At 33.4% G+C, this 27,119-nt stretch overlaps 1 protein-coding gene and 1 pseudogene across 10 annotated transcripts in view; one reads left to right on the top strand and one right to left on the bottom strand.

Annotated features, from left to right (window-relative positions):
- LOC138325026 (cell death abnormality protein 1-like) overlaps positions 1-27,119 on the bottom strand; it is a 314,573-nt gene that overhangs the window by 55,192 nt on the left and 232,262 nt on the right. The window lies entirely within an intron of this gene.
- On the top strand, positions 623-26,427 carry LOC138325035 (multiple epidermal growth factor-like domains protein 6; annotated as a pseudogene).

The raw sequence follows: 27,119 nt of genomic DNA, 5'->3' as shown, positions 1-27,119 counted from the left end.
GATGATACATCCGGTATAAGTACGGTCTTTGTTACAAAAAGCAACACGCATATATTAGTATTGCCATCGATGAAACAGATAACATACTTTCAAAGTATCGGTTTTTATGACCTTTATGTATTATTGCACTAAGTCATCATAAAAGTATATCTCAATTAGACTGCATTAAGCATTGCTAATGTGAAAAATGTACAATTGTAATACGGATATTTACGCACACATGTCATCAATCCAAAATCTTTGTAACATCATTATGACATAGCACTCTATGAACTAATCTATCATCAGGCTTTTTATAAAGAATTGTCTGTTACGATAGTAACAAAATTGTATTGTTTTTGAGACTTTATATGAGAGTGTCAATGAATGAATCCATTATGCTATATACGGTATTACATATATATCGTTTTAATATCTATTGCCTTGAGACTCAACTACAGCTATCTAGATTAGGAAAGATATCAAATTGAAATGAAAATAAACAAAAAACTAAGGTAGTATATATGACTGTATCTATGACTGATATAGAATTTCCCAGCAAGTGTTTTTAAAAATGTTCATTATATACCCTATTGTGTGATTGTAATGATATCCTATTCAGAACACACCGTACACTGAAGATTGGAGATACGCATGACCGACGATACATGACCCACACAGGTTTACTTCCTAGTAGCATTTGGTAGTGCATTGGAATATGGCGAGGAGGTACAGATACACACAAACTCAAGGCATTTTACAGATAATTGTTGTTTCTTTGGCCACAGTCAAATCGGACGGTAAGTAATAAATACATTGAACATTGTCTAGGTAAATAACTGATCCGTTCACAGTAATTTATATACTTTATCAAATATAGTAAAACAGTGTATAACGAGCCTCTAGGGATCACCAAAATCACTTCATTATAAACGTATATCGTTATACACTTACTGCAGACATTTCATAGAAAACTTGGCGGGATGAAAATTACTACGTTATAATCAGATTACAATTACCTTGTAAGTGTGCTCGGTATAAACGTGTTTTTACTGTATAGCTTAGGGCACAGGAGACATGGCGTTTATGCTATTTAGATAGTGATAATATATATATATATATATGGGAAATTCATAAATATTCCTTTTAAAACCGTATTGTAAAATATCGCAGGCAAATTGAAGGGTTTTTTTTTCGTTTAAATTGCTCTCGTAACATCTATATTAAAGTTTTAAGATGGAATCGAACTAATTGACAGGGCATGAATCGCTTTATACATATAAGGTAAACATACATGTCTGTTGTCTGCTATCTATATCTTTTAAACAAAATATCCTAAAACTGTTCTCTTGAAAATTTAGCTAAGTCCCTAGTCAATTAGCTGTACGGTAACTTTAATATGAATACATGTTTATAGAAGTTTTAGATATGGATTTTTTTACCACAATAGGCAGTGTTACTCTCAGTAAGTCAAATTAAGAATGCAGCCATTGATTAACAATTTGTTTAAACCACATGTAGTATAAACGCTATGCGCATTCTAATTGGCTGACACGGTGGACTTTTACCGATCACTACGTATGCCACGTCATCATTTGTCAACGTCATTAATAATTGAGTGACGTCATGCTATTTTGTGATCGCCGCTTGACACCAAAACTGCTGTTGAAAAGCGTACAGTATGTGACGTGGTCGTTGTGTCAAAAACGTGACGTTTTTTAAGTGTGGTTATAATAACCTGTGTAACTCGTTTTGACGGAAAAAAAATCTTACTGGTGAGTTTAACTGGTAGATTAAACGAATCTGAGACGAACTTATTACAATGGCTTTATTATTATTTGGCGGGAATTTAACGGCACGGTTCTGTCATGCGCATGCTTTTATATAGTCCTGAAAAAGAGTGTAACATTGTTTGAGCAACTTTGAAAAAATAAACTTAATACGGCGTTTAATTAAATGAGAACAAAATTCATCCTAAAGTTGTTCCAATTTGAAAAATTTGATATCAATGGATTTGAATATGGATAAGTTCCATAAAGCGGATATAAATGTGGTAGAAACGAAGTCCCATAATTATGTAGAAGAAACGAAATCTTTTTTTCTGATAACTTTTGACCTGAAATAATACAAAAACCATTGGTATTTTTTTATAAGATTACTTATTATTGATATCAAACTTTCATTTTCAAATAAAATGTTATATGTATTTGTAAATTATATACAATTGTTGGTTTGCTTATGTCTGTTCTGAAAAGCCAGTTACTTTAAAAATAATAACAAAGCTTATCCTTAATATATTTCAGAAAATCTAGCTTTGTCTAAAACAGCTACACAAAGTAGTGACAGTCAACCCAGTCGTTGGCTGGCGGACGCGGCTGTGGATGGATGTGAACAGACTAATATACGTTCTAATTGCTGCACACACACAGCAGCAGATCAAATGACAGCTTGGTGGCGTGTCGATCTAGGTCAAATCAGCACTATCAACACTATCAACATCATATATAGAGGTAAATGAATTCAATTTCAACAAGTTTTATTTCAAAATATTATTTGAAAAAGGATTGAACAACAGGCATAGCCTATATAAGTTCTCTCCCTATAAAATGTAAATGAATAAATCAATGGATACGACACTGTAATTGTCCATATTTGATGAATGAAGAGAGAGTTTTCATACACATGCAAATTATATCCACTAACCCAACAATTTAAAAGTAAATCTCTGACAAGGAATTAAATGCTAAATCGTATACGGGCAAACTATAGGTATACAAAGGAACGGTTGAATGCAATGGCATAATTCACTTCCTGCAAAATAAGACTTGAGGGTTGTGATGTTAAGGTCGTCTGTACGCAATATGATCTTTAAATAGCACTTCTGACTTCAAGCTTTATAAGTGTTCGTTTCATTACATTTTCGAATGCATACCTACTGTTTTATCACCAAAATCAGAAAATTAATCTGTGTATGTTATGAGAAAAATAATGGCATGCTAGCCGTTGTTTTCCAGACAACTTCCAGGAGAGATTGGCAGGATACAAATTATACGTATCCAATACAACCTCTTTCACCACAGAATGGCGACTTGTGCTATGAAGACACCAGCTCTATTCTGGCCGCTGTACAGTTGAATAAGATACAACAGTGTCCTTATGTAGGTCGGTATGTCACCGTATATAACATTAGAAACGATCCGAAACGCTACAGCTGGTACAGTGATAACGCTGTTTTGGAACTTTGTGAAGTTAAAGTGAATGGTGAGTATCTCAGTAGTTTTGTATTTATTAAATGATTCTGAAGTATTTTTTTAGTTATTAGATATTATTTTAATTAAATGCAAAAAATGTTTACTAAGAATATGTTATCCATGTTATGACGTACCCAAAAATTTATTAGAAATTGAAATATAAAACTGCAATACAAACACTACTGAAGCATTAGCCGCCATATACCAACATTACATATTTTGAAGACATCTAACTACGAGTGAGCAACTATTTGACAGGTACCAGATACATAACGGCCGCCTCACTTACTCTTTCAAGAATTATTTAGGTCGTACCTGAAGAAACATCTGTTTTACAAAATGAGTTTAATATTCACATCAATGTAATATGTTTTATATGTTTTTGATCATTAGCATGTCCAGCAGGCAGCTATGGTACGGATGACTGTAGTCAAGTTTGTCCGGCGAGCTGTTATGGTGGAAACTGTGATCCTAAAACAGGTTCATGTCTCTGTAAGTTTTTATGGCTAGTACATCGGAACATCTGATAGTAAATTGTATGTGTCATTAGCCTTGACCTAATTCCACTAGGTGTATGTAAATGCGATATTACTCCACAGAGTAAGTTGCAAGGTGCAAATATGTTTTTTTTCAGATTGTGCTCCTGGTAAATATGGCGACGTTTGTGAGAACACCTGCTCCATAGATTGTAAAGACGGACTGTGTAGTAAAGGTACTGGACATTGTCTAGGTTGGTATTGCCGGTGTAACGTTGAATATGGACCTCCGTTGAAAATTGACCTTGGGTCAGTTTTCAACGTTGAAAACGGACCCCGAATGCCGTTGAAAATTGAACATGCCGTTGAAAATTGACGGTGTCTAGGGTCAATTATCAACGGCAGGTCTGTTGAAAAATGACCGTTGAAAAATGACCTTGGCAAACTATCAACGGATGGTCTGTTGAAATATGACCCTAGACCCTAGAACTGTTGCACAAACCACCAAACATATATATATATAGAGATTGGCAACTTCGCCAATTTTACGATAGGCAGATGTACCTCTCTATGTCCCTAGGGGCTTTTATATAAAAACTCTTAAATAGTTAAATACAGCAGAATAACTTTGATATGTTATAAAATTTAAGTAATTTTCAGATGGTTTTGAGTACGATTTTGGAAAGAAAAAATAATATTTTAACTTATATGTTAATAAAACAAAATGCACTTCCGGTTTTGAATGCCTGATTTTCGAAAAACCAGGTAAAATTGCTCATTTTCATACTTTCAAAAATCATATCAAATAACATCAATTGGGAAAACTGATCACATCAAACCATGATATAATGTTTAAACTTTGTGTTGATGCAAAAGTATCATGTTTAAAAGAATACACTTAAATGTAGTTAGCCAAGGGAAAATGCCTATAAACTGGAGGTCCCTCTGCCTGTCAACATAGACAAAGAAGGAGTTTCCAATCTCTATGTATATATGTTTCTGCACAAACATAATTCTCGAATTCTGTTATCGCCATTCCTAATATAAGCGACCCTTCTGTGCTGGTATTTAAATTACGTAATCACCTCGATTTGAATTGAAATTTGGTATTGTTATCATCGTATCAAATACCTCATTTAAATATTTTGTATGTTTATTATGGAGAATACAAAACTTTCATTTTTTTCTATAGTTATTTTGTTCGCCCGTGTAGATAATGTTAATTTAATTGTTCTCAGACTGAGGAATTGCTATATGACACTGAGGTAACGTAGTAAATAAAAAGGAATTGTTATGTGGTGTTCACTTCCGAGTACCAGTGGATAGTGTTACAAAACTAAAATTATGGGATATTATTAATTTGTTTCTTAATGATTTTTTTATGATTATATTTTCGACGATTTTACGTTTGTCAGATATTCAGTAATTTTTAATATATATTTATTCCCTTATCTGCGTATGGGTCACTTATGTTGTGTTCTGCGTGTGGTTGTGTTTTGTTGTTTTGTGGTTGTGTGTTTTTTTGTGTTGTGTGTTGTTTGTTTGTGGTGTTGTTGTGTGTTGTTTTGTTGTTGTGTGATGTTGTGTTGTTATTTTATGTGGTGTTGTGTTGTTGTGTGTTGTGTTGTGTTGTTATGTGTGGTTGTGTCATGTTATTGTGTTGTGTGGCATTGGTGTGTTGCTGTGTGCTGTGTGGCTGTGTTTTGTGTTGTGTTGTTGTGTGTTGTGTTGTTGTTCCGTGTTTGTGTAAAGCGTTGTTACATGGTGTTTTTTGTGATGTGTTGTTGCGTAATGTTGTGTACTGTTGTGTTGTTGTCGGGTTTTGTGTTGCTGTGTATTGTTGTTGTATGTTGTATTGTGGTTGTGTTGTGTGTTGTTGTGTTGTGTTGTTGTATGATGTTTTGTTGTGTGATTTTGTGTTGTGTTATGTTGTGTGATGTTGTGTTGTGTTGTGTGATGTTGTTGTGTGTTATTGTTTTGTTTATGGGTGGTGTTGTATTGTTGTTGCGTGGTTGTGTGTTGTCGTTGTGTTGTGTGTGTTGTGTTATGTGTTGTTGTTTGATGTTTTGTTGTTATGTTGTGATGTGTTGTGAGGTGTGTTGTGTTTTTGTGGTGTTGTGTGTTGTTGTTGGGTAGTGTTGTGTTGTTGTTGCGTGTTTGCGTGATGTGTATAAATTTGTGTGTTATGTTGTGTGATGTGCTGTTGTGTGCTGTTGTGTTGTGTGATGTTGTGTTGTGTGATGTTGTGTTGTGTAGTGTTGCTATTGGATGTTGTTGTATTGTTGTTGCGTGGTTGTGCGTTGTGGTGTTGTTGTGTTGTGTGTTGTGTGATGTTTTATTGTGATGTTGTGTCGTATTGTTGTGTAATGCTGTCTTGTGTTGTGTGTTTTGTGATGTTGTGTTTAGTGTGATGCGTTGTTGTGGTGTGTGATGTTATGTTGTGTGATGTTATGTTGTTTGATGTTTTGTTGTGTGATATTGTGTTATTTTGTTGTGTTTTGTTGTGTGATGTGATGTGTTGGTGTGTGGTGTTGTGTTGTGTAGTGTTGTTGTGTTGTTGTGTTGTTGGTGTGTTGCTGTGCTGTGTGATGCTGTGTGGTTTCGTGGTGTTTTGGTGTCGTGTTGTGTTGTTGTGTAAAAACGAGCTCTTATGGGGTCACTTTTCAACGGGGTCTATTTTTCAACGGGTCGGTGTAAAAAGTGCGCCCAAAGTTCAGTTTTCAACGGTTTTCGGGGTCATTTTTCAACGTTGAAAAATGACCCGAGGTCAGTTTTCAACGGGGGTCCATTTTCTAGGTTGGTATTGCCGGCCAGCGAATGTTAACTTACTTTTCAAAATGATTCCAATACTGGTTTTGTGTCGTTTACAGTTTACACAAAAAAGCAGATATTTAGATATACCACTGATTTGTTTTACTACGAAGGACGGAAAATGATACTTTTTATGTATTACTTAATATCTAATGAATACTAAGTATGCCACTGAATAAACGTGATGTTTCTCTTTGAACAATTCCAATCAATCTACTGCTATCAACTTGAATATCTAGCACTAATCTCCAAATTTACACAATATGTTTTAAAAACAAAGGTCTATATTGCACAGCCATTAATTGATCATGTTGAGGTTAAAGTAATGAGAATTATTTTATCTGTTGTAACTAGCATTCCTTTATTCATCTGGAAACACTTTTATCTATCTCTTATCTATCCAATCCTTTTTTAGATTGTGCTCCTGGAAATTATGGCGACGTTTGCGAGGACACCTGCTCCACAGATTGTAAAGATGGACTGTGTGGCAAAGATACTGGGTTTTGTCTAGGTTGGTATCTTTATCGTTAAGCAGAAAGCAAAAGAGTTGGAATTATTTTTCAGAAAATTTTTCAATAAAGTTCTTAATAATAGTAAATAATAATGTATACTCTATTAAGCTAACAATACAATGCCTGGAACTGAATAACTAAATATATATAGGATTTGGTAAGTGTACCACTAAGGAAATATTTCCGACAATACTTTCAATTTTTTAAGTGAAAGAGTGAGGCACTAAGATGTTTTTTTTCTGATAATTGAGTAGTGATTATGTGCAGAACATTATCAACTTGTCCATATCAACAGAACGAAAACGTTTATCGTATGAAGAGTGGAATATTGCAAAAACATATAGATCAACAGACTGGTGTGATAGAAAGGAGAATAGTTGCCAGTTGTCAAGACCACATTACTAATTACACCGTTAAGCTGTATACTTCAATCCATTATCTGTGAAATCTGTGTAATTTTTGTGATTTATCGATTAAAATATTAGTAACATCCCCCGAGTTTACAGTTTGAAACTTGAAACTTTTAGTTTAAATTTTGGTGATTGAGTGTATAAAATGTGTATACCTGTCAAAGCATTTGGTTTATGTTCCTATGGCTTAGAGTGCATTCCTGGAAAATTCGATGATACCTGTGACCAAGTCTGCTCCTTATACTGTAATACTACTGCATGTGACAAGGATACCGGGCACTGTTTTGGTGAGTCAATACTACATGTATAATTTATATTTATAGAGGTTTACAGGGCTGATACGGAAAGATCGAGGGTCCGTGAAAATGGTGCAATGAGCGAGTAGAATTTATATCACCGAGGGATGCTTTTTTTTATATTACTGATAGTTTATCACAGTTTGTTTAGTTCAAGTTCATGCAAAAATATCTCAGAACCCTTTGTTCAATTTCAAAATGTGCTGTAATGTAGAGAGAACTCAGAAAACCACAGCAACTATTAAATACAAAACATTATTGTTCTTAGAATGCATAACAATAATTTTATATATTTAGTACGACAAATACCACAAATAGTTGATTTACAAAACATCTTTAATTTTTATTGGACCTGCTTACAGGTTGTACAGACGGAAGGTATGGCGATAACTGTGAGACCGATTGCCCAGTAAACTGTAAAGATAGACTCTGTGATCGAAACACGGGGTATTGTACAGGTACGTAACACAGACAATTTGATTATGCATTATAGAAATATTTGTGTCATACGGCCATGTCATACGGCCATGTCATACGGCCATGTTATAATTATCGTAAGACACATGTGTAATAACACTAGCATGACGTCGTAAGACACATGTGTAATAACACTATCATGACGTCACATGTACATTTGACGTTATAATATCTGTTTGACGTCGCATGATTGTTTCAGTAGACGGAAACGTCACATCCGAGCCGGATTTCTACTGTTTTATATAGAGACGAAATTTAAAGTTTTGCTAATAAAAGTTATGTGATAAATAAAACCTTACACTCGAAATTTTAAGTGTTGCTAATATTTATATTAATAAAAGTTATGTGATAAATAAAATCTTACACTCGAAATTTTAAAGTTTTGCTAATATTTGTATTAATAAAAGTTATGTGATTAATATAATCTTACACTTGTGACTATGTGATATGAAATTTATCAAACTCGTTAAAGTATTTGATATACCACTCGCCTAAAGGCTCGTGGCATATCAATAGCCTAATTCGTTTGATAAATTTCATAGCATATAGTCACTTATATAAGGTCCTCTCTATATATAATCAATTAATTTTACTTTAGACATGTGGTTAAAAGAGTAAAGATTATTAGTTAATTGTTTTACCGCACGGTAAATGACCATTTTAGTGATATAATGCCTACGAACTGCAAATTCACCCAGTGTAAAGAACTATCAGAAGAATTATCTTTTTCTGCCTTCTTTTTGTTTAAAACTACATACTCGATCTGAAGTACTAACTGATCGAATGATTTCCTTTATTAAATTTCAATGTGGGTATAATTCCCTTTTATTCAATTTAAGTTATTTTCTCTTTTTTTGGGAGTTTTGTCATTTAAATAATATGACAAAGATTAATCATTTTCTTTCAATTTGCGTAGAATGCAATTCTGGAACGTTCGGATATACTTGTAACCAAGAATGTCCTGATTACTGTAACGGCACAAGTTGTTCGAAGGACGCCGGGTCGTGTTATGGCGAGTATATCATAACGGTCACTTACATGTATAATGTACCATATATTACAAATGATTAATTAGTATACACCATTGTCTCTAATGTAATATCTTATGTGAATTATAAATGTACTAAACATATCATTTTGTTTAAAAAGGCTGTTACAAATTAATGAATTATCATGGTAGTTTTTTTTTCACAGTAAATCATTCTGTCAATTTTGGTCCTATTTTTACCGCAAATTGTACTGGATATCTTCTTATTATGCATAATGAAAAGATATTCAGCAGCATTTGTTGCAAGAAGAGGACCAAAACTCCGGGTCGAAAATTCACTCAGAAAAGATAATGTGTTCATGATTATATCTTGGTAATTTAGATGGTAAGCATAGTGTCATTAGTACAAAGTTCTTTACCTGAACTCGCGTACCATATATCACTGTTTTACGAATCTCATTTGTAGGCTGTACGACTGGAAGATATGGTACGACATGTTCTTTTATGTGTCCTGTGACGTGTAAAGACTTTGTTTGTGATCACCAGACCGGCCAATGCTTAGGTAAAGAAGTACTCATTGATAAGTATGTCATTGTCAATGAATGTTGGCAGTTACCGATCACTATGCTTATCAACGTAAACGTCAATATGATATAACAAGATCGATCAATTTGTTCATATATAAAGATTCTCAAAAAAAAATCAACATTTTTACACAGACTGCTATCCAGGAAAATACGGAGTAGTGTGTGGAGCTGATTGTCCGGACTCTTGTGCAGACAACATCTGTAACAAGGAAGATGGACACTGTCTAATCCAGGGTAGGTACATGTGTGGATGTACAAAAATATGTATATAGTTACTGACAACATCTGTAACAAGGAAGATGGACACGCTGTCTAACCCAGGGTAGGTACATGTGTTGATGTCTATAGTTACTGACAACATCTGTAACAAGGAGGATGGACGCTGTCTAACCCAGGGTAGGTACATGTGTTGATGTCTATAGTTACTGACAACATATGTAACAAGGAAGATAGACACTGTCCAACCCAGGGTAGGTACATGTGTGGATGTCTATAGTTACTGACAACATCTGTAACAAGGAAGATGGACATTGTCTAATCCAGGGTAGGTACATGTGTGGATGTCTATAGTTACTGACAACATCTGTAACAAGGAAGATGGACATTGTCTAATCCAGGGTAGGTACATGTGTGGATGACAAATACAAAAATATGTAAGGTAGTCATGTGTATGTCTATAGTTACTGACAACATCTGTAACAAGGAAGATGGACGCTGTCTAACCCAGGGTAGGTACATGTGTTGATGTCTATAGTTACTGACAACATCTGTAACAAGGAGGATGGACGCTGTCTAACCCAGGGTAGGTACATGTGTGGATGTCTATAGTTACTGACAACATCTGTAACAAGGAAGATGGACAATGTCTAACCCAGGGTAGGTACATGTGTTGATGTCTATAGTTACTGACAACATCTGTAACAAGGAGGATGGACGCTGTCTAACCCAGGGTAGGTACATGTGTGGATGTCTATAGTTACTGACAACATCTGTAACAAGGAAGATGGACGCTGTCTAACCCATGGTAGGTACATGTGTGGATGTCTATAGTTACTGACAACATCTGTAACAAAGAAGATGGACACTGTCTAACCCAGGGTAGGTACATGTGTGGATGTCTATAGTTACTGACAACATATGTAACAAGGAAGATGGACACTGTCCAACCCAGGGTAGGTACATGTGTGGATGTCTATAGTTACTGACAACATCTGTAACAAGGAAGATGGACACTGTCTAACCCAGGGTAGGTACATGTGTGGATGTCTATAGTTACTGACAACATCTGTAACAAGGAAGATGGACACTGTCCAACCCAGGGTAGGTAAATGTGTGGATGTCTATAATTACATACAACATCATGTCATTGGAAATATAACCTGTAATCGTCTATTGCTATCAAAATAAAAACAGTAACAATGTATCGATTGAGATGTAAGCATGTACTTGTATACACACTTTACGTATACACCCAGCTCCAAGTGGTCACCAGGTACGTACGGAGGGGTGTAGGTAAAATTGTTGATGACAAAGGTCATGTGTGAATTACATGTTACACGTTATACCTACATGCATAAACTAACACAAAATTCATCCTGTTTTGTTTGCTAATGAATAAAACTGAATTTTCATTTTATCTTTCGCATCACAGATTCGTCGCAAACTGAGCAGTCACCAGGTAAGGATTCTGGGTAAACTTTATCTCTTCAAAAATTGTCAGTGCTCAATGCACTTCATATTAATTTGCTGTCTGGTATTCCTGTTCAATCTTGTATAGAAATATGTTATCGTGTTCGTTTTGCATGTCTTGATAAAGGGGCAGATCGCCTCGAAAATTTGACAATTTATTTTGTCCTCATGGTTGAAATTACTTCCTTGTCCCATATTTTAAAAATACATATTCAATATTTGCTTGATCTGAAAATGGTAAACACTAATGAAATCTAAGAATTAGCATTCAACATTTGTTGTATTACAGTTGATACTTACATCATTATAATAGCTGTGCTAGCTGTTGTCTGTGGATTACTAGCTGCCGCATTGATCACCGCTATCATAGTTATCTGTATGTTCCGGTAAGTGCTGAATTTTATATTACAATCATGCATGTTACTAATCTGTTGTGCACCAAAAATATGTCAATCACCAGAACTCTTCCGTCTTCATATTATCATACATGTATAATAACCCACCGTGGAGGGATATATGTCGATTTATGTCCATCACCAGAGATATAAAGGACTGTAAGTCTGGATATGTAGCAACACATTGGGTCATAATCGTTTTTATTATACCGGAACAAAATATCGGGTAAAAAATGAAAGGAAACTTTTATTTCATTCATATTTAGACACTGCAGTAGTTATAAAGCAGAATTATTGAAATTGGCAACACATCCTGTGACGTAATGTAGGCATTCATTTCATTTTATTGTGCAATGTCAATAGGTAGTACTTTTCTTTACATGGTATTTTGAAGAATACAATTAGTCGTAGCATTTATGATTGTCGAAACATTTTCACAACAAATATTCAGATGTTTCAGGGTAGATCTATATATGCTGCTGTGAAAATTGGTAATTTCCGTCTTGGACGCTCAAAGATGATGTCAGCGTTGAGGTCATTCTATGACGGAGTAACGTCTTAAAGTTGACGTCATCGGGGTTATTACGTGGAGTATTATCACCCTGGAATTATTACTCCTAGTCATGGTTACATGGTTAATCAAAGAAGATGACACACCGGCGAAGACAATTCCGTCGTAAATTCGATTCATCAAACGTCATTTGGCAAGTGCCACGCTGGTAGTGAGGAATAATAATACTTGTTACAATTTTAGTATAGAAACGTAGAGTCTGAATTCTGAAATTTAGTAATATAAAAGTGATCCTCTTTACAGAAACAAAGATTACGGAAAGAGCACGCCAAATAAAACTACAGGTAGGCCAACGAACCGTTATTAACAAATAAATGCAATCGTCTGCAATTAAGCCAGATGATTTGAATCATATTCAGTACAATGTCAATAGTGGAACACTTCTTAAAACTTGGGTTTCCGCGTATTTATAATATATTTTTTTCCTGTCTCAAAAAACAATTTTGTTAAATTTTCTTAACATTATATAAGTCATAAGGTTTTAAAGATAAACTTGATTAAATAATTATTATATATGTCCATTGCATTTTACTAAATTGTTTCAATGAACATAAGTTTATGACTGCGGTGAGCATAAATAGAGCATTTCGAAAGTTTTGTTAGTGTTATTTGATTTTATTAATTTAGCATTTTTTACCTTTTTTCCCTCAGAACAATCCAGCCCAGACACCGGGTATGCGTCTCTTGACCGCCGTGACATAGAACCTGCTCATGTATATGAAATGGATGTCACGTAATAAGAAAGATTAGATCACGCCCAAATACTGATTGATTTTAAAAAATATATATATAATTATACGTAGTAATCTTTCTCCTCTTATTATCGTTTACAAATCCGTTACGTGCGTTTTTTTCTTATTGGTCTATAAGGTCGATTTTAGGAAATGATAGGATGATATTCGTATATAATGATTTGTAAGTCCAATATTATTAAATTCCAAAGAAGCCATAATTGATCAACTGTGGGTTTCATTTTTTTCTGTTTGCGTACGTATTGATACGTACAGAAGCCCATTGGTGCTAAATTATACATTATATAATATAAAAAGTAACACTATACATTGTATTATACACCATATGTTTACGAATAAACGCAAGTACAGTTTGTATATTGTGAATAAAAGTATTGCGTTTATTTGCAATATTTTATTTTTTTAACAAACCATATATGGGCTTCCGTAATTTACGATTGTGATGTAATTGTACAAATACATAAAAATTTGAAAAGAGGCATAATTTGTTGTTAGTATTGAAACAGATAATTTAGCAGCTTATTCAGCGTATATAACTTTAATACTAGACTGTGTTCTGAATAATCAGGTGAGTTAAAGATTCCATTTCTAGGTTTATCATATCTTTCAAATAATTGCCTACATCGTTAGTGTAGACGATATACTGGGTGATGTACAATTCACGCCGACCTGTTTCTTTTACATAAAACGCTTAATGTAAAAGGAACATGTCGGCGTGGATTTGTGGTTGATTTTTATTTAGATTTCAAATTGTATATCCTGCATCACGTAGAGATAAAGAGAATATATCAATGAAATGAAATGATTGTGAATCTGATTCATTAGTGTTTGTAAACGTATACATGATATATAATCAGGCGACACATAAATATGCAACAATGATCTGATTAAAATTTATTTCAATGATATAGTACTACATTACTGTAGATATTCCATTGATTCATATCAATATTTGCTAAGTTTCCATTGTCATATCTTCTACTTTAATCAAGATGTGTATACAACAATAGGATATTGTGGTCATGTGTTGGCATTCAACTAAAGCGGTATCGCAACGTTTGTCAATGTCCTTATGTATTTATTTTATTACAAGTCTAAAGAAATTTTAATATTGAGTGCTGATTAGGTTTATCAACTCTGAAAGGTCTTACTATTGAGAGTAAAAAGAAAATGTTAAGATCCTGTTTGCATATAGACACAACAAAGATCATAGGAGAATGGTTCAGGTTGATTGTTCACAGTAATTCAATGTTGTAAATAGGTAGAACGGTGCAAGCTTACGTATGAATACAGGTTAACGTATAGCCTTTCACAGTTGCCAGAAAGGAGCTACATGCACTAATATTTAAATAACTATTACATACATATATGATCGGTTATCCAACAGACACAAGTCTCTCCTATTCAGGAATAGTCACGAATGAACTTTAAATACGTGTCGCCCATAAATCATCTGTTTATCACGTAGAAATCTTTTGATACAAAACAAGAATCGTCTTACTTCCTTTTACCGATAACATTGATGTTTTTAAAAGTTGAAATATGGCGACGAGCAGAAACTGCCAAGACAGATATTGTTCTCACGTCATCGTGGCAATCATATTAGCCGCAGTCAGATCTGAAGGTATGTAATAATTGTATAAAATGATAATGCTGAATCGACAATCATAATTTCCTCGTTCAACATCGAGCAACGAGAACAACAGAGCTTATCCGTTCCACTTTCAACTTTCAGGTTTTACATTTTCATACAAAATGTGTAAATGCATTACAAATTAATTGCATGTTAATACAAAGTGGCAACGGAGATTAAGAAACACAAGTAATTGCTAACAATGTTAAGCTCAATGGCGAAAATGTGATTTCATGTAATGTTCAGTACAAACAATATAAGATGGTTATAATCAAGTCAATACAGAAAATGAATAACGAAACAAATTTAATTTGTATAATGAAACAGAAACCGTCAAAACATGTGTAATCTGTGTTCCAATAAGGTCTGAAGGTAGTTAGTACATGTAAAACAAAACCTAACTGTGATTAAAAATTATTTAGTTTTTGTTACTATTTCCATTGATAAATTACTTTTTCCCAATGAAATTAAATAGTGATTTCTTCAATCGATTCTTTGCTATTGTCTAACAGGATCACATAAATAACTTCTATATACAATGGCAACAGTGAAAAATAGTTAGTTACAATATTTAGCTGTTGTAACATAGTAAATTACCAAAATAGCAACAGATCACCTTGCGGAGACAATATGACGTTTTCCGAAACTGAACATGACATGATATGCAAGATATCTGTTTAAAACTGTCATTGTAAATGCTAATTTGATCGATGGTGTCAACATAAGTGTCAATATTAACAGGCAAATGAGGGTCTTATTATATTAGAATGAATACAACTATGAACGTGGACATTACAACAGTCACTGAAATATTTAAATGTGTTTGAGATGTTGTAATAAATACAGAAACAGCCAATTAAATGTTTCATCAGTAAAATAAGACTGACCACCAGACCCTGATACACAGGGGTCCAACGTTGACTGTATTGGTTATGGAAAAAGCGATCGGCGAATCGAGAGATTAAAATAAAGATTTTCAGGTACTGTTAAATGAGCTAAATTCAAATGATTATAAACGCTTATAAAATTGTAAAAGAAGTCAAAAGAGAGTCAGTGATTTGGCTTTACTGTAATATTTGCAAACGGTATGATGTGATACATTTTAGTAACCTGTTCTTAAACTTTCATTCAAGTTTACTAAATCTTTGCAATTCTAATAATGATTAGGGTAAAATAAGAAAGAATTTAGATTTGTTTATACATATATACATAAGAAAAATACATGAAGAAATAATTAAGCGTAATTTGTGTATAGTAAAGGCCTCTGTACACTCGAGATTTTCAATCGAAGTCCAGTATATGGTTTTTTGCCACAATCGCTATCGACATACAGTCAAGTTGCTAAAAAGTATGCGGTAACATGTCCAAGGTGCTATTTTAAATCCGAGCTAACATTTCTGATATTACATTGAATACATTTTTTGAATCGAGAAATATTTCATGAGTGAGATAACATATTTTGAATTAAGATCTACGAGTAGATTATTATTAGCCGACCTCAAGGCATGGTAGCTGACAGAAATATTAATGTCATGTTTCCATACAATTAGCATTCTTACAACAAATTCATGAATAAACATAGTGCATTTCTTTCCCTTATACCGCTCCAATAAGGTGTCTGTACTATGTGTATAAAGAAAAATGCGTAGAACAAATTTATTTTATTCATTTCTTCAACTGTACATTTCATTGTCATGAATACTGTTTTTCTTCTCGTTAGCCTCCGTCTGTCTCTCCGGGTTTGGTTTCTAGATTATTTCTCGAGAACTGATACGTTATTTAAAACTTCAAACAATTGTACCTTAAAATCCCATATAATGATAGCTTATGACGACACACAGCTCGGGGTCAAAGGTAAACTACAAAGGTCACTCTTCTGAAAAAAGGTTAAGATCAATGGAATAGCTTCTTAGGACCGAGAACAATACACCCAGAATGATTGTTGAATTATGAATTATACATAGAAATATAAGGAGATATAGACAGTGACCAGCAGGTATTATGTAAATAATAAAATAAAGTACGAATAAATAGATACACATACGATTGTTCCAAAATAACATACCATGACATTTTCAAACTGAGAAAAACACTATATCCACGTTACATTTGTACATTTTTACTATGTTTTAAAATTAGGGCTCAGCAATATCCATCTAGATTAAGATAAGAAACAATAGGGGCTGGTGATGTATGATAAAGCTGTACCTTTATCTGACCCGCAAATGCGAGCAAGTGTTGTCAATAATCAATTACTGGGGGTTTAACTAAAGGATTACGTCAGGCATTCAGAATTAGAACATAGCCAATACTAACATACAATTACATAAAAGCCCCAGTACCCAATACCCCTTCGTATAACAATGCCCCATTCAGAACACGATATGTGCTGAAGAAGGGAAATATTGACTCATGTTTAATCTCCTACGCAAAATACATACACATATACTTAAATAGTTTACTTCCTGGTAGCAATAGATTTGGCTATATGTTACGATATGGCGAGGAGGAGGGGATACATAGAAACTCAAGGTATTTTACTGATAATTGTTGCCGCATTGTCCATTAGTCAGATCGGAAGGTAGATAGTAAAGCACTTTTTACAGAGAAATATCTTGTTTTCTGATCACATTCACTTTTTTTATCTAAAATGCATTTTGTAGATTATTGTGATTTCAAATAATTATTTTAGAAAATTTTGAATTGTAAAATTTAAGCTATAATTGATTCACCTTTTTAGGTAGTCTACATGTCGGAAACCTTTCTGGCTTTGGATATTGAAAATTGATAGATTAACAATTTAATTTCCGATAATATTATTACGCAGGCAGACGCGGGACAGGACACAGTTGTATTGTGTGACCTCACAAAGTTATTTTGAGGGACCACAATAATTTTTTTTTCGGTGTGGCGCCACGCGGCTTCCGTACATAATTATGTTGTATTCAGAAATGGACAATATTAAGTATCACAATTTTCAGTAAATGTGTCATATAATTTTGTTTCGGGAATAATTTTATTTCACTTTTACGCCTACTTTGGGAGACGATTTCGGAAGAATTGTTTAAATGAAATAGTCTGTTTTAAAAAAAGTAAGTAATTTCTTTTTAACATAATTTAAGGTAAAAAATGCCAATATCTAAAATTAACTATAAAGCTTAACTAATGGAATTAAACCAACACAATGAAGGCGTTTCCTAATTAAATCTCATTTTCCAATGACTATTGTTTTCCATATGTGGACTTTTTTATTAGTCTTTAAGTGAAAAATGAAATATGATAGTGCGCTTGACCTTGAACCATTACACTAACACTGTCTCTGTGCAGCTGTCAAATAATTGCCCTTACTTGGATCTAGATGTCACATAGGAAATTTTAAACAAATGCAGCTAATCCACAACAAATAAGAACAACCACTGAAAGTTGTAATTGTATCGAATTTATTTTATTGCATTCCTCGAATACCAAACCATACCTTTCGACTTTGCTGAAAAGTACATGTTTAATAAAAAAAGAAAATATAGGTCTTATATAAAGAACAATCAAGTAAATAGATAAAATGCCCAATACATGATGATAAACACTAGTTTTGATTGCAATGAAAACAAGGAATTTCTATCCATGTAATGATATACGTGATGCTTATGAAAAGACAATCACTTCAATACGAAAGAAAGAACGAATAGCATGGTGACAGTATTTACACCCGTGGACGGACAAACAGAGGGCGATGAAAACTAAGTAGAACGAAAAACTATCATATCGCCAAATTCATCAGGGAATATATCCTCCATTTTGTAACATATGACTTTGAAACGTAGACCTGTGTTCAAAACCACATTCTATATGTGCAAAGATCAAAACTTTATCTCAAATTTCAAAAATCATAAAAAAAAGATCTGTCAGAAACATATCTCCATCCTTTTGAAAATGAATATGACCCTGAAAAACATAGTTGTTGTAGATATTGTACCAAACTATGTTTCTGCCAAAATAAACAAAACTACATATATGTCTCACTTTATAAAGTCGATGAAAACTCCCTAAAGTACGAGGAAGGTAATATCAATTATGAAATTGTCATTTTCATGGGACAATATCTCCATATGATATGACCTTGAAACGCATGTTTCTGTATATGTCAAATTGAAAAGGAGTTGATAATTAGGACGAAAAACTAAATATGTTATATATGTCCGCCATTTTAAATCATATAACCCTGAAATTGGTCATTATATGTCCTTAAAAGCATAGTCTTTCATCTCTCATATCCTATCAAAAAAGAATCAAGATGCTCGTTCAAAAGATAATTTATGATTAACTGTTCAAATATGTTTGCTTTTAAGAACAAAATGACAATTTATGTTGCGTGTTAAATCGTGTTTCAGAATTTAGGTTTATCATTACATAACGGAAGTATTTTAATTTGTTGTTCTAAAACCTCATTAACGTAATCAAGGCTTCAGACGGCAAACCAATTATTAGCATTAAACACTTCCGATACCCTTATTGCATATTTCAGAAAACTTGGCTTTATTCAAACCAGCTACGCAGAGTGCTGACAACAGACCGGATGAATGGCTGGCAAGTGCAGCAGTTGATGGATGTCAACAAACAGATATATTGTCTGGATGCTGTACACACACAAAGGCGGGCCTGAAGACGGCTTGGTGGAGGGTTGATTTAGAACAAATCAGCACTATTGACAGTATCAGAATAATTTACAGAGGTGAACAACACCGCATGTTATTCTACTTTTGGGCCATTGTATACATGTGTTTGGTATTGGATTCATTTTAGATAGTACTTTAGTAAGAATCAATAAATTACAAAAAATGTTGTTTATATCTTTGATCAGACCAAAATAAAATAACAGTTGGAAGGGCGATAAACCGCAATTAGTATCGTATTTTTACAAACTCATCGTCTAAACTAGAATACCAATCTGAATGAAGATCGATCTCAAAACAGTTTGTGATCATGTGATTAACAACCCCTGAGACCGGTATAATGTCCAAATGAGACAAAATGCACAAGTGGGTTACAATATTTCCCAATTAACACGTTATATCAGTTTATAAAGTAAAGAATCATTATAATGGAATCGTAATTGAACGCTGTAAATATATTGATGACTGCTTATGGATACTAAGGTAATATATATAACATGTCCATGTGATGGTTTCCAAATTAAAAAAAAACACAACAATAAAACAGCAATTGCCGCGAAAGCGCTGGGCCGATACAAAAACTGTTTTATTGTTGCGTGTTTTAATATATATATATTTAATATTTATGTTTTTTCTTATTTTGGTATGATTACCAAATGTGTAATGTAGGAACGTGAAATCAATATCAGCGATTGTAAGCAATAAGTGGACCGAATAGTAAATTTATCGGTGTGGGATTTTTCTATCTTACCTAAGGGTAAAGGCATGGTACACGAGATATTCGAACGTGTTCACATATATAAGAGAACAAGAATCATTCACCCTATTTGGGGTAAGACAGGGGATCTCAAATATTTCGACACAGTCTCGTGTTTTGGCAACTAAGAATCGCACCCTCGGGTTGAGATTCTCCTGTTTCACCCCAAAGGGAGTGAAAGGTTCTATTATTCTAGCGCCATTTTTTGTTCCTGTCACCAATAGTACTGTGACAGAGCGAATGAATTGATAAGGTACACGTTATATTTTTAGCCAATTACCAACTAAGATTTGCCGGATATGAACTTTACGTATCCAATACCACCTCTTCACCACAAGATGGCGTCCTTTGTTTTGAGGACATGAGCAGTATTGACGGAGCAGTACAGTTAAACGTGATACACCAGTGTCCGTATGTAGGTCGGTATGTGACCGTGTACAACTACAGAAACACCCCAAAACGGCACAACTGGTATCATGATGACGCCTTATTGGAGCTGTGTGAGGTACTTGTGTATGGTTAGTAAGCATTAAATTATCCCTATATGGTATGATTTTAATCCCGCTATGTTATTGCATATTTAGTTGTAATGATGATCTGATATGGTTTGATATCAGTTGAAATGATCAACAACCCAACAAGTGCGTAAATAGCATAACGCAATATCAAACAAATGCAGTTCATCGATACTACATATATTGGATGCCAGCTTCTTTATTAATGGTATATATGAATAGATTCGATTTTAATTGACCAATTCGTTTGTATAAACATATATCTTGAGCTGTATGACCAACCATTATTTTTTACTTTATTTTATGAAGCAAAGATAAATAAGCTAATCAGCTAATATGGCAGCCTTATCTTATGTTCTTATGCTTATAAAATATAAATTTATATTCCAAAGGCTGCCCAGTAGGGATGTACGGTAACGGTGACTGTAATCAAACATGTCCGGCGACCTGTTATGGAGGAAACTGTTACTCTAAAGCCGCGTCTTGTTTTTGTAAGTACACATTATGTGTTTAGACTGATAATTGTAAAATATTAACAAGTTATTTTATTGCTGTTGATAAAGAGTTTGCTAGAAAGATATCAGACCCTTGATCAAAAACATAAAAGACACTATAGATACTTCACTATAAATGTGTAACATTAATTACCCGTGGACCATTTCACAGCATTCCGTCTGTTTGTAACAACACATACGTTTATTTTAATGTGTCTCTGGCGTGTTGGCGTCAATGATAAACAACGAACTGGTGCTAACAAACTTTTTGTATATTATTTAGTCAATGGGATGATAATTAACGGATCACATGTACAACATGTATGCAAATATACCGCCGCAATTTTTCAGATATGGATGTGGACGATCTTATGGAAATATTGTTAAAAAGGTGGTGGTATTGCGTTTTGTCTGTGTTGTTGTAATATATATCCTTTACTTCAAATGCCTAACGATAGGATATGTTCAGTAAGATATATCCAGATATATCTTTTACTGTAACGAATTTCTCAAATCCATAGGTCCTCACCGCGTGGTTGTTAAAAGCGACTACAGATACCACAGAACCAAATCATTTCCCATAGGCGAAAATGTTAACGTTTGCCACTGTCCAGGATCAATGAAGTCCTCTTATTAATCACTAATTTTGAAGTAGAAGTTCATCTCACACATCTGTAAATAAAAAAATGTTAAAGAATCACCATCTTGCTCAACTGTTAGATGACGGGTTGGAGGTCAATCTTGTGTTGAATACCGCACTAAAAGTGTTGATTATCTCCCCTGTCAGATTTTACTTCTACATGTATTGCCCAAACCACCACACATCAAACATTATTGCCCTCCGAATATCCAATCAGCAGGCTCCGAAACATTCACATCACTTTGTCCAAAAGGAGGATTTCCAAAAATCTTCTTTGGTTTAATGTTACGGTCCCTACATAGGGTCACATTACTTTTGTGAGAGATCGTCATTAAATAATCTTACGGAGCTGTTTACATAACGTAACGCAAAACCAATGTAGTATGTTCGAACAAAAGCACAAAAGACGTAGACAAAATATTTATTATTTCATATTTAGATGGTTTTATAAAAGATGGTTATGATATCAAAAAAACCATCGATTGAACTGTTGAATGGAGTATCATGCTAATATAAAAACATCATCACCAATTAACGGTATATTTCGAGTAATATGTAGAATATTTTAAACTTTTGTTTTTTCATATACAATACATTTTAAAGTTTACTTATGCAACACAAAATGATAAGTGATATGCATATGTGTATTGCAAGTATTCCATATTATATGATTGATTAACAGCACGTCAAAACTGTGTTCTCTGTTCTTGACTAGATTGTTTCCCTGGTACATACGGCGCTCTGTGCGAGAACGCCTGCTCCTTGAATTGTAGAGACAGGCTGTGCGATAAGGATACTGGATATTGTTTAGGTTTGTATCATAATAGTGTGTTAGAGAAAACCATTTATTCTATAATGATGCATGTTTCACACTTGAAAAATAATGTGATAAATTCCACATCAGCTTATTATCGTTTATGTTTACACACCTCAATGTGTAAACACCTACGTCGACTCTCCCAACCTCACTTAATTTCGATTATTTCTCAAAGGTGGGGTTGCAAAGTCCGCCCACGCTCCGACTTTTCTTTCAAAGTTTGCAGTGTTAAAGGTACATGTTTATAACTGTTTTATATGTGCATTTGATCCAATTTGTATTTTTTTTTTTTAAGTCATAAAGGGCCTTAAATGATATTTTCTACTTTGGGTATGTGGCAAGGGGACCCCTTGTAAAATAAAACTTTGATTATTTTTGTTAATAAAAGATACTTCATTATTAATTTCATATCTTTTGATAATGATATTTACTAACTACTTTTACTACAAATTCATTTTTTAAGCAAACAATTTCTAATTTTTGGCAAGATAAAAATTGAGGATATTGGGTTTCCTCGAAATATTTGGCATGTTATCGATTTGTCCATACTTTTAAACCAAATGTTAAACTTATATGCTGTAGATATAAATTTTATAACAGATACTTTTTCAAAAAAATGAAATCCGAGAAAATAGCCTTATATATGCTGAAATATAGCCAGGAGAATGCTCTAAAATCAATATTTGCTATTGTAGATGACTGTAAATTCAAAATTGGTGATATATACCATAATAAAACAACAGCTAATGATATAATTTTGTAAACTAACCTGTATGCTATACAATTAGTGCATTTTATCCCACGCTTTCTCCGAAACGGGGGATACTAATTTGGGTTTGCCTGTCTGTCAGTCCGTCAAAATTGATGACAAGGTTAAATGCCGTAAGGGCTCGGCCAAGTTCGATCGCGACGGTCGATGGACCTTATTTAGCAGAGTTATGACCCTTTGAATTACTAAAAACATCAATTTCTGTCATTTCCGTGCAATAAGTGTAACAAATGTAAACAGATTTTCTTCAAACTTAGTAACAAGGTTAAATGCCTTAAGGACTCGGCCGCGTCGATCTCGACTTTCAACGGACCTTATTTAGCGGAGTTATGGCCCTTTCCTTAAATAAAAAGTCAGTTTCTGCCACATCCGTGCAATAACTGTAATAATTTTCAACCGATTTTCTTCAAATTTGGTAACAAAGTTAAATGTCTTACTTCCGAATAAGACTTCAGTTTATTTGTTCATGTTTCAACCAAGGTTAAATCTAACCTCAATGATGTTTACCTACAATATGTCCTGAAAGCGGGGGGATGGAAATTCCACGAATCTGCTTGTTATTCTTGCATTATTCCTAATAGTACAAGAAGCCTAACAATAAGATATGTTCTTGGGTGAAACAAACAGTTTCTTTTTAATATCATTAATCAATTAATTATTGGAGGAACTATATTTTCGTCAGCATTTCAACGTAAAAAGATAAAAATTAAGGTTATCCATCCGTCTTATATAGATAAAAACTATTCTAAATTGAATTAAAAATGATTAAGGTGGTAAACAGAGTTACGTTTGATTTTCAAAATAAAACATGTCTAATCTAAAAAGAATAACAGCTACCACAAAGGCTACAATCTAAAACTATGATCAATCAGAGGGCCTTTATTTCGTTACAATGACAACAATTTTTTAAAACTGTTACTATCTCATTTGGTATGCCTCATAACCTCTACATACCAATTTTCACTTAAATCTGACAATATCTAAATTTTAACCAATTAGAGGCTTCCGTTTTGTTTCCATGGCAACCAATCTTTTTGAAAGTGATATCATGTTATTTCAGCATCCCTCATAACCTCTATATACAAATTTTCACTTTATTATGATATCGTTAAAGTTTTAACCAAGCGGAGTCATGATATTATAGCATCTAAAATTATTACTGTACACTAATTTTCACTAATTTAGGAGTTATGAATCATAAACTTAAAAATGTAAAGCTAGGTATACTAACAAAGAAGTTGTCCATTGCTACCTGCACTCTCTATTTTAAAATCACTCAAAAACTGTTTTCCTCAATTTTAATTTCGAATCTAATTTACACATAGACAGAAAAATGTCAAGATAATATTTTAATGTGGGATAAAAAATGTGGACAAAACCCGTAACAGGATGAAATGAAATGACAAAGAGCAATGTTTCGTTTTTGTTTTTCCCCAAAAGTGTTAAATTTTGGTAAAAGATATGATTTCAAACAAAATTGTCCGTTAAAAATTCTAAAAGAAATGATTAAAATATAAAGTATACGATCTACTTAAATGATTTATGAATAAAAAAATTGTAGGCCTCATTTACACGCATTCGCGTGAAAAATTCACAATTAATGTATCTTTAGGAGTGGAAACGACATTGAGGTCATTGATAGCCATATAAACTTACATATTAAAAATAAAAAATGTTGTTGTTTGTAATATTTCAGTCAATTACAAAGCTTTGAAAATATGTGTGTAAAATTGTATTTTGAGAAAAACAGACGGTAAAGTAGGGTTAGTGAGAGTACAATATTTCTAAAACTGCACGGTCAAATTTCAAATAAAAGCCTTAATAAACAGTTTATCAACCAATCTTTCAGTGAGCAACTTTTAAAGAAAATTAAACGAGGGGAAATCTTTGGCCTAACTGTATCGAACCATCTTAATAAGGGTATATTATTTACTTATCAATGTTATGTTTTGTTACTAATTGCTACAGTGCCATCTGATAAATAACGCCTGACTGTAGGTTTACATTTTTCCCTCCAAAATAAACTCCAATCTATCTATTTTCGTCACCAAGATATAATTCCTGTTCTTTGGTCTCCGTCGGTCGATTAAATTGAATGTTCGTCTCCATTTACTGGGATAAAAACATTCGTGAGCAAAGTGTATGGAAGCTCATCTTACATTACGCTAATCATTTACCGATTTGAACTCCACCTATAACGACAATCTTTAGCAAGATACTACGAAACCTTTTTGTATTTCTATCCCTTCTATACATCATATCTACAGAATGCATACCTGGGAAATTCGGCGACAGCTGCGAACAAGATTGCTCTGTGAATTGTTTAAATAGTCTGTGTACCAGGAACAACGGGATTTGTTACGGTGATTTGTTTTTAACTTATATCTAAAATAAATTTCAAATACCAATACTTATTGAAATGATCAAGATCCTATCTGGTTTTCCTTCCGTTCAATCGGGTTTGCTGAACCAATTCCATTCCATTCAATTATAACGAGTCAAATAGAAACAAAACGTTTTTATTTTCACCAGATTGTTCCGAATTTGAAGTTTTACTTAAACTCTTTCCCAAATACATGTGTATGATTCTGTTGTCAACTGATAGTCAGTGGCGCCAGAAATATTCTTAGATATGAAATCATTTAAACAATATACCTATAATTGAGACATTAGTTTTTCTTTGTGGTTCAACAACAATGTTTATGTTTTCAGAATGCATAACTGGAAAATCAGGCAAATTATGTGATAAGGATTGTGCCTGTGTCACCTGGATTTCCTCACCAGGTATATTGAATCGATAGCGGCATATATTTATGAAGAAAACGATACACAATTATGAAAATATCCTTTCGCTGTTAAGCATGATCGATGTTAACCTTCAAGCAATATGCTTTATAAATAACATGTTCACGCGTTAAATGTACACATTAGCATGCTTCTTAATGCACTTTATCAAATGGTTTATTATTAGGAAATTAATATATGTAAAATTTACCAATGACATGTTTTTTAAACTTAAAGAATAATGCCAGATACAATTTATTAATTTCTAATTTCATTCTTATATACATTGCGACTAAGTTTGTATATATATCGTCAGATATCTAAACAAAGTATGACTTGTCTAAACTGGATGCTGTCAGCCAGCATATTTGATCAGGTGTCCGAATTATACAAATTTTTATTAGTTTATATCAAAAAGGAAGCAAAAATCATACATTTATGCCCGAATTTACCAGATTCTTAATCTTATACAAGGACTGGGTTTGACAAGTGACACTGTACCATAATATCATTGACAAAAATGTTACAACTGGCAAGAATGAAATATATAGATAGAGCAGTGTAAACACACACACCATACATAACAATGGGATTTCTTATAATATTATTTTCATACCAATTGATTGATATATTTCCCATGATAAAAACACATATATACCTACAATTTAAAAATCATAACTGAAACGGTATGCAATACTAATAAACAATGATGATGGTTTTAATTGCTAATTGCATATAGATCTATATATATTCTATATCACATCTAAATTCGACGTTTGTTCGTCCTCTTCTGTGTGTCCTTGTATTGTACCTGTTTGTATTTGTAAATCGTGTCTGAATATTTGT

The sequence above is a fragment of the Argopecten irradians genome, chromosome 6, assembly GCF_041381155.1.
Source record: "Argopecten irradians isolate NY chromosome 6, Ai_NY, whole genome shotgun sequence".
Classification (NCBI taxonomy): domain Eukaryota; kingdom Metazoa; phylum Mollusca; class Bivalvia; order Pectinida; family Pectinidae; genus Argopecten; species Argopecten irradians.
This window is presented reverse-complemented; position numbering and strand designations above follow the sequence as displayed.